Source organism: Tursiops truncatus, chromosome 4 (assembly GCF_011762595.2).
Source record: "Tursiops truncatus isolate mTurTru1 chromosome 4, mTurTru1.mat.Y, whole genome shotgun sequence".
Taxonomy (NCBI): domain Eukaryota; kingdom Metazoa; phylum Chordata; class Mammalia; order Artiodactyla; family Delphinidae; genus Tursiops; species Tursiops truncatus.
The window spans coordinates 46949713-46965227 of record NC_047037.1 but is presented as its reverse complement, the minus strand read 5'-3'; the positions used below and the strand labels follow the sequence as shown (position 1 = coordinate 46965227).

Sequence of the window (15515 nt, the reverse complement as noted above, 5' to 3'; positions counted from 1 at the left end):
GACAGCAGATAAATTAGGGTTAAAAAAATGCTTATTCCTCTTCTGATGTAGAGATGTCTATGGGAAAAAAAAACCCATAAAGGGCATTTATATAGAAGCTAACAGCTATTTTATAGAGTTAGAACCCCATTTAATAATAGTTTATGTTTATTAGGTGCTTATGTTCTAGGCACTGAGCTAAGTGCCGTGCATGGATTATCATGTTTAATCCTCTGTAAGATACTATCATTATCCTCATTTACAGACGAGGAAACTGAGGTGATAAGTAACTTGGCACATGTCACTCGCCTAGCACGTAGTGAAGCTCTGATTTAAATCCAGGCTGTCCTACTCTCGTGTCTGTACTTTTAATCACTATACTATTTCTCCTCCTTTTGAATGTCTACTATGTAGCAGGCATTATACTAAGTGCTATATATATATATATATATATACACACACACACACACACACACACACATATGTATAATCTCCATTGTTTAATCCTAATAACCTCCTATGATATAGATGCCATTACCACAATTTTAAAGATATTGAAAGAGAAATTCAGGAAGTTTAAGCAGCTCAGTATCACATAACTAGCAGCAGATTCTATCCAGGGCTCCAACATCAGAGGGCTACATCTTAGCAGGAAACCAGGGAGAAACTGATTGCTCATGAGCCCAAGTGATTTTAGATTTGCAGAGAGGAATCCTGTGGTCTACAGAGCCCTGGGAAGAAGATCTTCTTACTTCATTACGGCAGCTAACCACATTCAGCCCATCGCCTTCCCTGCTAAAGGCCACAAGAGGTGGCACATTTGTGAAAACAGGTGATAGCATTATCACATCCTAGCTGTGAATGATTTGACAGCAGGGTCATGTGAGTCATGAGCCACTGGGATCACCTGGACCATATTAAACAAAATCATTGGGAACAGGGAATAATTAGAGAAGAAATGTTGGTTTGCCATCCACAGATTCTTTGACTGGAAGATACTTTAATTTATTTACCTTAATTATTTATCTCATCACTGCAATGGAATACTTTTCAAAGTCTAAACCAAATTCAGCAAATTTGCATTTTACTGAGGGCTTAGATTCTGCAGTGAACCAGTAATTGAAAATCAAGTGTAATCACAATTTCCCTTGCTCAGCCTTTAAACCATCCAGTATGGACATAGATTACCTTGGCTTTGGTTGAGCATTGGAGAAAGTGGTGTTTTTTGCATTCAGGTGCTGCATGGTGTGAAAAATACATATCTCTAAACCTAAGAGTCACACTCAATGCAACAAGATACTCAATACAAAATGCATTTAAACACTGATTCCTACTGAGGAAACAGATGATTCTTTCTCCATCTGATGCTCTTTTCTGGATAAAGGATCTTTCATTCTCATTCTCGTTCTTGTTCTCTCTCTTTTTCTCTCTCTCTTCTCCATCTCCATCTCCCTCTTTCTATCTGTTCACAATAGTTGAACATTAGTAACTTGAATGTGTATATGTTATGTTACAACACCACTGGGCTTTCCAAGACTGAAATGTAGCAAAATATATTTTATAAAGACTTTTAATGACTTTCTTGAAATATTCCAGCATTGGTTACCAAAGAGATATGTATAGGAAATGATAAACATTTATTATGATAATTTCTGCAGTGACAACAAAAACCACAGAATTAATACAAATGAACATGCTAAAGGACTTAGTGAATCATTTAAATTTGATTCATCCAACTTCATTTTTTTGAGGACATATGAACTTTGCTAGCTCTTGGAAGAGTGAAACAGGGAAGAATATAAAACTGTATTAGATACAACGTAATATTACACAAAAGCATGAGTTTAAAATTTAAAATCTATAGCCATTTCGATCTTATCATCCTAGGCTTATAATTTTGACTTTCTCCATCTCATGACTGGGTTCCATGGTTTATTTGTAAATTGATAGTCCAGATCACATGGGGAGAGAAATTATGTGTGAATCAAAGTGTGTTTCTTCTTTTCTTTTTAAGTATTTATGTCCCTTCTGGCATTCTCCTTTCTAGTTGTAGGCACTGCATTAGCAAGCCTAGATTTGTTTTCCAGTCAAGAACTACATACCAAAACACAAATACCTTTGAGAATCTGCATCTTGGAAATTGACCGGTACTTAATTCTGGAGTTTATAGACAGGCTATATTAGGATTTTATTTGAAGTTGAAGGATTGACTCAACAAAATTAACAGACATATATTTTTAAAGCCACACCTGAAATCATGTCCATGTTTTCATCATGATACTGAGATCTTATTGGGTACTTTAACCACTATTGGAATATTTGGACATTTTACTATTTGATATGTATCAAAAGATATGACACCCATTAAACGGATTATAAGCCTCACACTTTTCTGGCTCTACAGAGTTTTTATTTTTAATGTGTCTAGTTATAGTTATTGACATAATAAAATGGAATTTTAGGATTTCCAATATAGGGAAGAGTGATATCTCACTACATCACTGGTCAGAACTTAGCATATTGATTTTTTTGGATAATTCTGCCACTGGGACATCATAACTAGCATCCACCCTCAGAATGTTGAAATAGGGCAGTAATTCTGGGCCAGAACTGCCTCACCATCCCTCCCCCTTTGTTTAGCACAGGCTTCTTTAGTTAGCAGTGGGCACTTTCAATAGATCACAAATTAATCACAGCCATTAGTGCTCTTTACAGAGGAGACTGTGTGGTTGCTCCTGCAAAATGTTCTGTTCCGCAGGATGATAGTTAATTCATCTGGAACAATGTTAGTTCATCAAGGTTTGTGGTTTATATAAAGATCAAATTCCTGTAATTTTGTATGCCATCTGATTTAATGTCCACTTAGTTTAGCAGTTAGACAGCCATTGGCAGGCACAACACAGGAATCCAATATCAAAAACTGGAGAAAAGGCCCGTTTAATTCTTAAATGTTTAATTCAGGCTTTGGTAGACTAAGATTAAATGACTGCTTTTCTTTCTCCTGGGGAAATATATATCTAGATAATGCCAAATCTTATTAAGAAGAGCCTAAATAATATAAAACATGGTGTGTAAATATGCCCATGGTACAACCTATGCTTTAGAAGGGCTTATAATGGAAGAGGATAGGAAGGTGTGGGTTGATTTTGAAAGGAAATTATACACATTTCTTTGGAAGGTTCTCATACCAGATGCTCAAGTAAAATTACAACAGTTCACAGGCAAAGGATCAGTTGGAGAGAGTTTACTGATAACCTCCTTTCTTTGTGAGTTTGTTAGACCTTCCAAATGCTTTCAAGCTGAATGAAAAGCTGAGGCTTGGTTTTGTCTCTCTTTATCCAGCACTATTTTTTAGTAACATTTTTGGTTAAGAGTGAAAACAGTCAATTAATAGAAAAATATTTAGGGAATACTTAGCGGTTTTTACTAGTATCAGCTTTGCTGAAACAGATGCAACATAATGAAAAGCTTTATTTCCAAAATTGTTCCCCTTAGGTGTTCAGTGGAAGGGGAAAGGGGCTTTCATACATGTTTAGCTATCTTTACTGATGCTCTATTAAACAAGCCAAAATAGGTTTCTTCACTGAAGGACTTTAGACTTCTAGAGCCTTAGAGCATTTACCACATTAACGTTTATTGTGAAGCTCCAAGATGGAGCTTATCTTTACCTCATTTGACCACGGAACACATTTTCAGAGAATACTTGGTAACAAGTCACTGATGAGAAAATGCCGGTGTAAAGTGCATTTCTTGCCATCAAACAACTTATAGGTAGATCAGCAGATGACAGAAATATCCCAACTGACCCTAACTATGATGACTGACAAGTGAATGTTTTTAATAATGAGCACTGTAAGAATTTCAAGGAAAGGAGCCTGGAGGGCTGTGTATGAGCTTGATAGATAGAACTCTGACTTCTCCTCCTTGAGCTTTTGTTTCATCTCCTGAATGCTCTGAGTATCAGAGATAAGGAAAGCAAAGGGCCTGCGTGAACACAGTTAAAGGGCCAAGAGCTCCTACTCATCTCCCTAGTTAACCAGAACTTAGATTTGTTTAGAGGGAAGAATCAGACCATGGGCCTGGAAAGATAAATTTGACATCCACCTATAGAGAAGATTGCATTTTGAATTAGGAGCTTTATTTTCTAGCAAATTAGGAACAATAAGGGTTTTTATTAGTGTGGTTTTTCTTTTTTCGCTTTTGTTTTCAAGTAAAGCAAAACATTGTCATAACTTTGTTACTCAGGAAGACTAATTTTTCGTGTAAAGATGCCACAGGATTCAGGCCTAAAATGACAAGGGCCTGCATCAGGCCAGTGCCAGTGGGAAGGTGAGGGCCCTAAAGAAACAATGTAATAGCCAATGACTGCTCACTGGGGATAAGGAAAAGGGCAGCATCCCAGATATTGTCCTGGGTTGGTACCCAGGTAAAGGGCCAACTCAGATAGTTGGTATAGAAACACAAGTATGGGTGCATGGGGGGAGCAATAAAATGCTACTCCTGGGAAGCAGCAGTGGTAGAAATTTCTATCTCTAGATTCCCTAAAAGAGAATTACCAGTGCATCGATTGATTCCCATGGGGGAACAGTGGTAAATAGTCCAGTTTCCTTAGATATTAAATATAACAATTCCTGATACAGTTGGCCACAATTAATTGATTCTTGCAGCGCAGTTCAAAGGTAGTTTAGCCTATTCTGAAAAGATGCTATTCAAGATGTGAATATGAATCAAACTTGATTCCATCCTTAAGAATTTTACAACCACCCTTTAAGGAGGACCACTGACAATTTTAATAATGCATACTGAAGAGCATTACAGATACAACTGTAACGTAAGGTAGAACTGACTATCAACCAGGAGATGATTTGGGATAAAAGATGAAAAGGTCAAACCTGGTAGTTAGGGACCAGTGGTCATAGAAAAAGAGGTGGCTTTGAAGGGTAGATAAGATTTCATCCAAGATAATGAAGGCAAAATAAATTATAGGCTGAGGAACAATAATGATTAAAATTATAATTATATTAGCAATACCAATAATAATAATAGCTATTTTTTCATTGACCATATGCTAGGTGTCATGCATGAGTCTAAGTAATTTACATACATTACCTCATTTCATTTTCAAAAAATACAATGAGTTTATACTGAATTGTTAGGCAACTGGAACCCACTGAAGAATTTTGACCAGGGGAGTGAGTAACAATGGCTGATGCTTGGGAAGATGAACAGTGTTGAGCATAAACTAGTGGGTGGGTGAGTGATGGTCAGAATAGGAAGTCATTGTGATAATTCAGACTAGAGGTAACAAGCATCCAAGCTAAGCATCCAAACTACATAGGAATGAAAATCGAGGAAGGACCCAATACATTTTTTTCAACAAACCCCCACTGAATACCTATTCCATGTCTGACGTTATGTTAGGATCTGGGCAATAGAGGCAAATGAGAGAAACCCAATTCCTACCGTACTGACACTTAAAGTCCACCAGAGGACGTTGCAGAGAATACATTTCTGGACCTTGATAATGAATATTGACCGAAAACTAGTCTGGATGTGTGTGTGTGTGTGTGTGTGTGCGTGTGTGTGTGTGTGTACATGGCCTCCTACCCCGGTTTTTAGGGCTCTTGGATCTCAGTGGTATTTCACCTCTGTCTCAGAATTCTCCCACTTACTGATTGGCAGAGAACACAGTGGGTGGGACAGAGCAAACTCAGCTGCAAGCCAGGCAAAGACGGACATCTTCGGGGATAGCACAGCTTGAGAGAAAAAAAACATTTTTCTTAAAATTCTTCTCTTCCATAGGTCAGGGTAAGGATTAGGGCAACTGACACTGGAATGGAAGAAAGAGGATAGAAAAATACTTATACTTTGCTGTTCCCTAAAGTACAAACCAGACTATCTTCCTCATTGTGTGTGTATGTAAGTCTAGTCTAACCCATTACGCAAACACAAAAACTGTGAAACTTGGTGTTTTGACCTGTTCCCACGAACTCAGAGCAGTTCACACTCATATTACCCAATTTATTTTCCCAACACTCCTATTAGGCTGATATTGTGAAACTTTCATAGAAAGCGACTCAAAGGTTAAGTGACTTACCCAAAGGCAAACAGGTAGGAGAAGAGATGGGAGCAGAGAAAGGTCTTCCAACTCACTTCTTCCACAAGATTACACGTCTCAAAGCAGTCTGAGATGGTGTTCCTAAAGCCTCAGGAAAGAAGCTGACTGGATTTATTACATAATGTGCTAAATGCTGTCTTGAAAAATTGACTTAATTTAAATTGATAAAATAATAAAAAATTAATTCCTAGCAGTTGAAGTTAATTCCTAAAGCCTTAATTTAGGACCTTAATTCTTTGATCTAAAGTTAGGAAGAATGAGAGATTTGGCTTTTGGGGACAACTTATAATCGAGATCCAAGTTATCTTTTAAAAAATAAAAAAGATTATAGTAATTTTTGTTCAGTGATCTGAAAATGCTTACTGTCTGAACAACCAGGTTGATGTGTTATGTGTTTTTTTATGAATATTTATCTCAGTTTTGTGGATATTTATTTCCTCATCACTTTTTTCTTGAATGTATCTTTTAAGGCATATGCATCATCGTATTAAACATCTATACTTTTGAGGGATAAGGAAGAGAAAAATAATGATATTTTGACTCTTTTTCTCTACCAAATTTTACTACGACATATTTTATTAAAGTTTTTATTTTATCACAGTGTATTCATTTAAACTTGGTATAAATTTGTTTTGTTGTGGTGCTTTAGCCACAAAATAACCACTCAGCATAATGGCTTAGGACTGAAATACATCAAAATAGCCCAACAAGAAATATTTTAAATATGGCAGCCTTAATTGGAGCTTTGGAAATAAATCTTTGAGTATAATAATTTATTCACTAGAGCTGTTGTCTCAACAAAGTATTTCATCTTAGTTTCCAAAGAGCTGCTATCATTACTAAATATATTTAAAGTCGAAACAAAAAAAAAAAGGATCACGTTTATTCTGGGCAAATATACTATAAAATACTCATCTGTTAAGAGAGTCATCTGCATTTTTTAAAAAAGATCAGATAGGCGATTATGTTCGCGTAGTTAATTAATAAAAAGGGAAGTAGGTAATGATTCACTAGGGAAACTTTTCTATCACAGTATCTGTTAGGAGGGATCCCATGCTGGAGGGACAATAACGGGGTGCTAATTCCGAACGCACACAAGGCTGTCCTACAAAGACATCAAGATTTGTAGGAAATCAACCCTCCAGCAGTCCTGGCAAGCCAGACTGACCCCAGCAAATGAAAATAATCAAAAGTAATTAGAAGCGTGCTGGACTACTCCTCGGAGAGCCAGGCGGGAGAGTAAACATGCCTGAATCCTCGAGCCACTGCGAAGGCCCATGTCTGAGCTGTTAGGTGCCCTGACCTTGTCCACATAAAGATGTGATTTATGAAGTGCAGGGCACAGCAGCAGGGCTTCTGTCTTCTCCTGGAGAACCAAATTACTGAGGTGGAGATTAACATGCTTTCAGTCGGGCCCATTTCCAGACCAAGGGAAATTTTTTATTTACGTTTTTTTTTACCTTTAATTTCCTCTTTTCTTTCTTTCTTTCTTTCTTTCTTTTTTTTTTTAACAGTTCCCCTACCCCCATAGAGTTAAAAAAAAAAAAAAAAGACAAAGTCCATCAAAAGAGACCAGAAATATCTCTCCTGAGCAGTGGTAATAATGTACGTTGGTGACCGGACACCCAGAGCACTTTTTGTTTGTAAACTCTTATTGTGCGCGACCGTTTTTTTTGCTGGGTCTACCTACCCAACATGACAGGATTCATCTTTAAGTTTAGGGAGCCAAGCTTGTGGAATACTCCCCTGACTAAAACATATAAATTAAAATTAAACAAAATATTACCTTTGATTCCGTGGCTTCCCAATCTAGTTTATCTTGCCTAAATGTGATTCTTCATTACAAGCCTTACCTATTAAGTAAAAAGATTTGACAGAAGGAATTGTAGGTGGTCAAGAATTTGGAGGGAAGGAAAGAGGAGAGACAAATTGGAGTTTCTGTATTGGGAGAAATATTTATATGCGAATCAGTGGGAAATCTCTTGAGTCCTAAAGATGTACTTATATTTTTTTCTTAGCTTTGTATCAGTTAAGTTAGGTAAGATTTTACAAAATCCGATTCTGATGTGGAAAAGGAAGCATTGATTTTCTTTTTAAACACACATCAATATCCATACATGAAGCTAATTTAATTAGCAAGCAGTTATTCAGCCAAATGTCAATTTCTCAGATTATTTCATGCTTCTTGATGTGAGCTGTGTGCAACAGGATTTAACAGGATCTCTATGAATGAAACTGAACTTGAGAAATGTAAAAATGCACTTGTATGTTCTTGAAAAGCTACAAAAAACAACAAACAAATTAAAAAAACCCCACCAAAAACTCAAAAAAAACCCCAAAACAAAACAGTGTTAAAACAAAAATGTCAGGCTTGGAGCTCAGTGTATATTTAGCGTCCTCAAGAAACCCAAATCTACAGAATTAAGGGAACTCTACTTAGGCTGAGGTTATAAAGTGCCTTCCTCTATAAACTAAAAACATAATGTCAGGGTGAATGGGAACATACTTTATTAACTTTATGGTATTGAAAACTGCTAGCAAGTTGTCTTGTATTTAAATATTGTCCTCTGTAGAGTGTTACAGGGTTGTTTGTCCACAGGAAGCCTATTAAAAGTGGACAGTGCAGTCATTTCATCTGGCTTTGGCTGGACTGCTTTTCTTTCCTTTAATGATGTGCTGGAATGTACCATGCCCATAGGGTCTCCATTAGCAGAACTTTTACTTCTGGGACAACCATGAAGTTTAAGGCTTAAAAGAGGCATCAGCTTACAGTCTTGTGGGAATCACTTGAATACTGGAGTACTAACTTCTTACTGCTTTAACTAATATATTGACTTATTTTAAATAAACAGTTACACAATGAAGGCAGAGCCAGTGGCCTTATTGGAAATCTTTGAGCCCTTTAAAGATTCTGCAATCCACGCAGATGGGGGAGGAAGGAAGGGGCCTGAGGAGGGTTTATGCCCTTTTCAGACCAGGAAGAAAACACATTAACCTCTCCCACCCCAGCCCTGCCATCAGCCAAAGGGGGATCTTTACAGCTCCCAGAAAATCTATCAAGTCACACTCAAACCTCATATTTTCCAATGCCTTTTTCCTGGTAAACAACAATTAACAGAACAGGGCAGAAAAAACAATCATTCCTTCTGGAAACATGTTTTTAAAGTATGATTCTTTTTAAAAAACATTGCCACCAAATCACTCTGTGTTCTGCTTTTCAACTGTACATTTGTTGTTGTACGTTCTCCTGTTCCGTTCCCTTAATACATAGATCATCTGTGCTGATACATGTTTGCAAATTAAAGCTGGTTTGAGATTATAGTAAAACCATTATTTTTAATAGCCCATTTCAAGGGCAGCGCTAAACACTGCAGAACACGCATGTTACTGATTACTGCTGAGCAGACAGCAGCTTTTGCAGACTAATTTGTAACTGGGAACTACTGTAAACAGATTTCACCAGAAATCCCAAGGAATAAAGGGAATTGGTGGTGGTATTTGTCTCCTTGTATTTGTTTATTGTTTTAGAAACCTCCTGATGTTGAGCCAGTTAACCGGGGAGCAAAGCAAGCCCCCCACTGCAAAAACCTTTTCCTCCAGCCCTCCGGCTCCTCTTTCGTGTCACTTTTGATCAGGGGAGGCAGGTTAGGGTCTTGTCCTAAAGGGTTATTATTGAAATAGCCAGAGGCTCCTTTCATGAGAATCAAAGCCCTTCTAGCTACTCTGGGATTACAGGACCCCATTTTTAAACTTCAAGTTGCGTCGTCAGGAAAAAGCGAGGTCCGTGAAGTTATCACAGTAGAGTCAAAGAGGGGAGGGAGCGGGGGTGGGGGAACGAGAGGGAGAGGAGAGAGAGAGAGAAGAAATACTGAGATCTGATGTTTGCCGAGGTCCTTTAGTCTTTCTCACAAGTTATTCAGTGGAGAACCAGACTGAGGATGATGACATTAATAAAATAATAATGATAAGGCTAAATAATCCCCTATCTCTCTAGATCAATCTTCCAAGGACTTAGAAAGAAAGTGTTAACTCTTTTGGCTCTATCTGAGGAAGAGAATTTCATGCGTAGCAATAGCCTTAGCTCAGGTCCGTGTCTGCGGGTCTGTACTGCAGGGTGCACCCATCCGGTATTGAGGCTCCGGAAGGCGCAGGATGGCGCGGGAGGCGGAGGGCAGAGCTCGGCTGCCGGCACCCGGCGGGCGGCGGCGGGTTCACCTGGGTGGCTGGAGCCGCCAGCGCCGCTACTTAATTCGGGGCGCAACGCCATCTACCGGCCTCCTGACGCACCTGCAAGTGCCCAGACCTTGAAAGTCGCCCCGCCTCCCCCACCCGAACCCAATATAAGGGAAAAAACTCCGAGGCCCTTTCCACGATTCCTAATTTAGCCAGGACCTGCCACTGATTCCATACGAACTTTTGTTTATCCACCGACGTTTCCTCCTTTTCAGAGCAGCTTTGTAAAGGGCAAGGAGGTGGGGGCCAGAGACTAGGGCGGGGAATTGGGGCGTTGAGCTCTCAGACCCCCTGATCAGGCCGCACTGTCTGGAGCAATCGGTTCCCCAGATTACTTGTATTTAACACACAATGCATCATAAAACAAATCCCTCATCCTGACAGGAAGAAAATAGAACAGCTCATAGCTCGAGCCGGTCTAATTTATGGCTAAATTAAAAAAAAAAAAAAAAGCGTTGGGGGAGCTCCTACAATGGGCAAGTTGAGGAAGGGCAGGAAATCAATGGCAGCAGCAAGCCCGGAGCTGTTAAAGGTTCTCAAGCGCCGAACTCTATGGGAATATCTGGCCGGGTTTTAGGTTATTTACAAAGGATTTTTCCTGTCCTACCTACCATTGCTGTGCGATTTTCCCGCAAACAATGGCCATTATCTGAAATAACAGTTCAATGTCACAGATAACAGGCCACCAAAACGAATTAGTCACCACCTCTTGTCATGTTCTTCCCCCCCATCCCTCCCTTTTGTTACTATTTTTGTTTTTAAATCAGCATTTTGGGGAAATACAGATCTACTAGATTTACACGTCTATTTGCACTTGGAGAAAACAAAAAGGGACTTGTACCGTCTCCGTTTGCAGATGAAGTTTAACATAGACGCGCTTTCCATCCCGTCTCTCTTCACCCCTCCCCCTCAAGTGTCCCTTGATTCGCTTACTTTGCTTAACTTTCCATTGTTGAGCTGAGAAGTTGGATTTTGTCCATTTGTTTTTATGAATGGAGTTTTGTGATAAAAAGCGTTTATTTCCATTTAACCGATGGATATTACTAAAATTTCCAAGCTTGGCTGGAGTAAATCCGTAGACACTTTTATTTTGCCACGCATTCCCTATATTCTTTATTCCAATGTTGTTTCTGGAATGTGTTGATAAAAGCTGATCATATATATTAGAAAATTATTAATCACCATATAGTACTGATTCCCCCAAAACAACACTTAATGATGTTAAAAGTTAAAAAATAATCTGAGGTATCAGTTCCACTTTGGGGCATACATGATGTTTTAGTTAATGTATCAGAGAAAATAGCAAAAACTCACCAGACAATCGTCTACCTCTCTAAGCCCCTAATACGCTATTTGGGCAGGTTATATGCAAATAATGTTTCAGATTTTTAAATTCCTTCTTCTAAGAAAAATATGATTTAAAAAGTAGCATGCTCTTCTGCTGACCTAACTATGATAATGGAGGGAAAAATCAAAGTACGAATTTCAATAATAATAATAAATACTTAACAGAAAACTGGAAATGTCCTTTTCAACTTTTTAGGCTACTGTTTTCGGAGCATTTCTAAAGTAATTATGGTTAGCGTGAGCCAGCGTCTCTTCACCCTAAACCTCCTCCTCGCCCCCTCCAGCGCCTCACCCCCAGCCTCGTGCACACACCCTCACACCCCGAAAGCCCTTCTCCACCCCATTACTCCCATCCCCCAACACACACACACACACACACACACACACTTGTGCTTTCAGGGCACCGAAACAGAGGATATTTCCCTGGGGAAAGAAATCCTGCCTGGCGAGATCTCCCCATTGGTTGTTTACCCAGAGAAATCTACATGTTTAAGGGGGATGGTGCATCCGTAATCAGTCTGTCCCTATAGGACTGAGTCTTGGCGACCTTTTTGTGACCTCTCTCGCCAGAGGAGGCTGCTGTCACTTTAAAAATTTACTGAAAGAGGAGCCTGTCTGGCTTCCGATCACTCTGGGCGGCGGGAGATAGCTCCCTTTCTCCCTCGCCCCGGGTTCTTTCTGGATGGCCGAGCAGATCCTCTTTAAAGAGACAGTTCATGAAATAGAAACCCAGCGGCTGAGCTACGAGTTGCGAAAGGGGACGATCCCGTGAGGGTCTAGGACCGGGGAAGGCGCAGCGGAGGATCAGAAAGGGGGCTAGAGCTCCCCTCGCCTCCCCAGGCCCCCCACCTTTTCAAACTCTCCTCCTCCTGCTTGTATCTCCCCCCCCGCACCACCACCACCACCTTGGAACTGGGAGAGAGAAGTGGAAGAAGTTTTAGTGGGTTTCAGATAACTTTCATTACACATCGGGCTGATAAGAGCAAGAGAAAGTGAGAAAAGAGGGAGGTGATGTGAACCAGAAGGAATAGCTCGGAACTCATTTAGGAAGGGGGAAAAAAGCCAAAACACACCAAACTCGGGTCACCCAGACGAGAGGAGACTTCATTTCTGGTCTTAAAAATACACTGTTGGCGGACAATAAATCTGAAACGCGTGGTCCTGGCGAGCAGATCCTAGAGACGGACAAAGTTATCAGAGACCATTCGGAAATCGAGACGCGAGGCTTTTTTTTTTAAAAAACATCTCGAAATGTGGCTCGGGATCGTATGAAAGGATTTTCGTGCAGGAAACCTGGGGGCGGCTGATTATTTTATTTTGTTTGTTTTAATTCTTCTGTGATTGCCTTTTATTGCTGAGTTGAGGCCATAGAAATCTTAAGGTAAGAGAACTCACTTTAAAAAAAGAAGTCCTGGCGATGTGCAGTTTGTTACTTGGGACAGTTTCCTGCCTTGGCACCCCTTCTCCGGGGCGCCCCCCGCCCCCCAGCCTTCTTTTCCTACTTGCCCGCAGTCTCGCGGAGCCCTGTGCTTATCTACGTTGCCGGGACTGGCGATTTCCTTGTTCCTCCTGTGCAACGGTGTGGTCTGGACGCGTCTCCGGGGTGGGTCGTCCGGCCTTCGGTGGGTCTCTCTCCCGGCTGTCGGCCTCCTTTCCTCGCGCTCTTCTCCTCCTTCCCCTCCCTCCGTGTGTCTGTCCGTCGGTATCAGGGACTGAGAAGGTGGGGTTGCCAAAATCTGAATTCCTGGCACCGGCCACGCGACTTTGGAGCCGCTTTCGGCCGAGTTCCACCTTGCCAAGTAACAGCTTTGCTGTCCAACATCGTGTGCTGCTTCGCGAGAAAGTCACATTCGGACCCTTTGGCTAGATTGTGGGGATTTTTTTTTTTTTCCTTTCGCTGTTGGATTTTTGAAAGGGCCTTTCTCTAAAGTCCACCTAAAGGGAATTTTTTTTTTTTAACTATCTTTGGAACTTGACAGCTTTTAAAAACACAGGAGTGTGTTCGATGAAATGACAGAAGATGTGTTGTTACTTTATTTTATTCGAGATTTCCGAGACGATTAAGACATTTGGGAGACAAATGCAGTTGTGTTAGCAAATCAGAAGCGAATAATTCACCCAGGGGGGAAAGGTTTCTGGAGAAAGTTAAGCTTTTGTCTTGGGGCAAGAATACGGAGAGTAAGAAAGTTAATACTTTGGTGAAATATTTGAATAATCATATTACATGTATGTAAAAAGACATTCTTTGGAAATGAACCTGTTTTTAAATTAATTTCACTGTTGACAGTGGCAATGGCAATAATGTTAACACGGAGTAAACTTACACCTAGAATTTTTATGTGCATATGCAGTACTTAACCCTCGCAAAAAGGGAATGCTAGAAAGCTAAGGGGATAAATGATTTTTGACTTTGAAATTAATAAGTTTCCCATGTCTTTCTGCAAATATGAAATGGAATTGGTGTTGCATTTCACTGCCTTCACCCTGTTTCCTTCATTAAATATTTCTCTAGTGTGTTAGTAGAACTACCTTTTTTGGGGGGGGAGGGGAGCTAGTCAAGAAAACAAACAGCAAATATCAACCAGAAATCAGACAAACTAAAAAATAAAACAACAATCCCAACCTTTTACTGTTTTAAAGTGTGTATTGCAGATGTTATTTATGTTTCCAGACATGTGAGGAGGGGGGTAATCTCAAGTTGCCATTTAAGCTGCTCAGCATTGAAAGTTGAAGAAAACAACTTAAAGTTTGTAATTTTATAAATGAGAAATTGTTAAAATCTGTTCTTCTCACTAGAGAGGGTATTTAACATAGACTTTTTGTTGGTGGTGGTGCGAAGAGGCCTCCTTGAAAAAGACTTGATTGTGTATGTGTGTGTGTGTGTGTGTGTGTGGTGTGTGTCAATTATTATTCCTATCTTATGTTTCAATTTTTCTTTTTAAAATTGTGGGACTACTTATTGCCCTTTAATTGCCTCATGGCCAAAGGCTTATGCATAATGCCTCTTGACTAGAGCCCTCAGAGTCCTGGGCTTCTTCTTGAAGTTTGTGGTGAGTTAATGACTTGGATCTGCAACTGGGTGATTACCTGAATTCTGTGCAAAATTGCTTTTGGTCTATGCACCCGAGTGTTTAGTTTTAACTTTTATAGGTATAGATACAGCAGAGTTCTGGGGGGGGGGGGCGGGGAGGGGGTTATTTAATTCATCAATTAATGTTCTAGACTATATTGTTTAGTCTTTGATAGGAAACTTCCTCAAGTTTGCGCTAACTGATTGACATTAACATTACCAGACTTTCTAGTTATTTACCATCAGGTGAACAACTATGCAGCTTTTAATATTGATGTATAAAACATTATTGCTACTATTGAATCCGAATAGCCTCCTTTCGGTAGACAAGACCTTAAAAATGGACACTTCCCATCTTAATTTTTGTTTAATAGGTATCCTGAGTAGTGATTAATATTTAGCATAGACCAAACATAAAATCTCATGAAAAATAACAACACTAACATACACAACCGTATATAATGATGGCAATTTATGTCAATATTCTTACATATTTTTTACTTGTTCACAAGCCAGTTTTGGTATTTTACTTATGAAACATAAAATTGAAATGTGCATTGGCATGTGTTACCTAAAACTTTAGGTTGACATATTTTGCACAAGTGTTTACCAACTATTTATTTTCATTTGTTTTTCTTTAGTTTGGTGGGAAGCATCAGTGAGACAAATCTTATTATCTTCTTCAATTACGGGTGTGATTTGTTTCACGGTAGTGCAATGCAAACTGAAAAGGAATTTGACAATATTTGGATTAAAGTTTTTAAACTG

General features: G+C 39.5%; 1 protein-coding gene across 11 annotated transcripts in view; it reads left to right on the top strand.

Annotated features, from left to right (window-relative positions):
- The window catches only part of MECOM (MDS1 and EVI1 complex locus), a 569001-nt gene that overhangs the window by 492605 nt on the left and 60881 nt on the right, over positions 1-15515 (top strand). Inside the window, exon 1 of one of the 11 annotated variants that reach the window (XM_033855450.2) lies at positions 12288-13058. The exons of 7 other annotated variants lie outside the window; for them this stretch is intronic. The gene's annotated coding sequence lies outside the window, so the exon portion shown is untranslated. Of the gene's footprint in view, positions 1-12287; positions 13059-13172; positions 13300-13836; positions 13856-13926; positions 14728-15515 lie in introns of those variants that run through there. 3 more of the 11 variants (XM_073803885.1, XM_073803886.1, XM_073803884.1) reach the window with 3 other exon arrangements.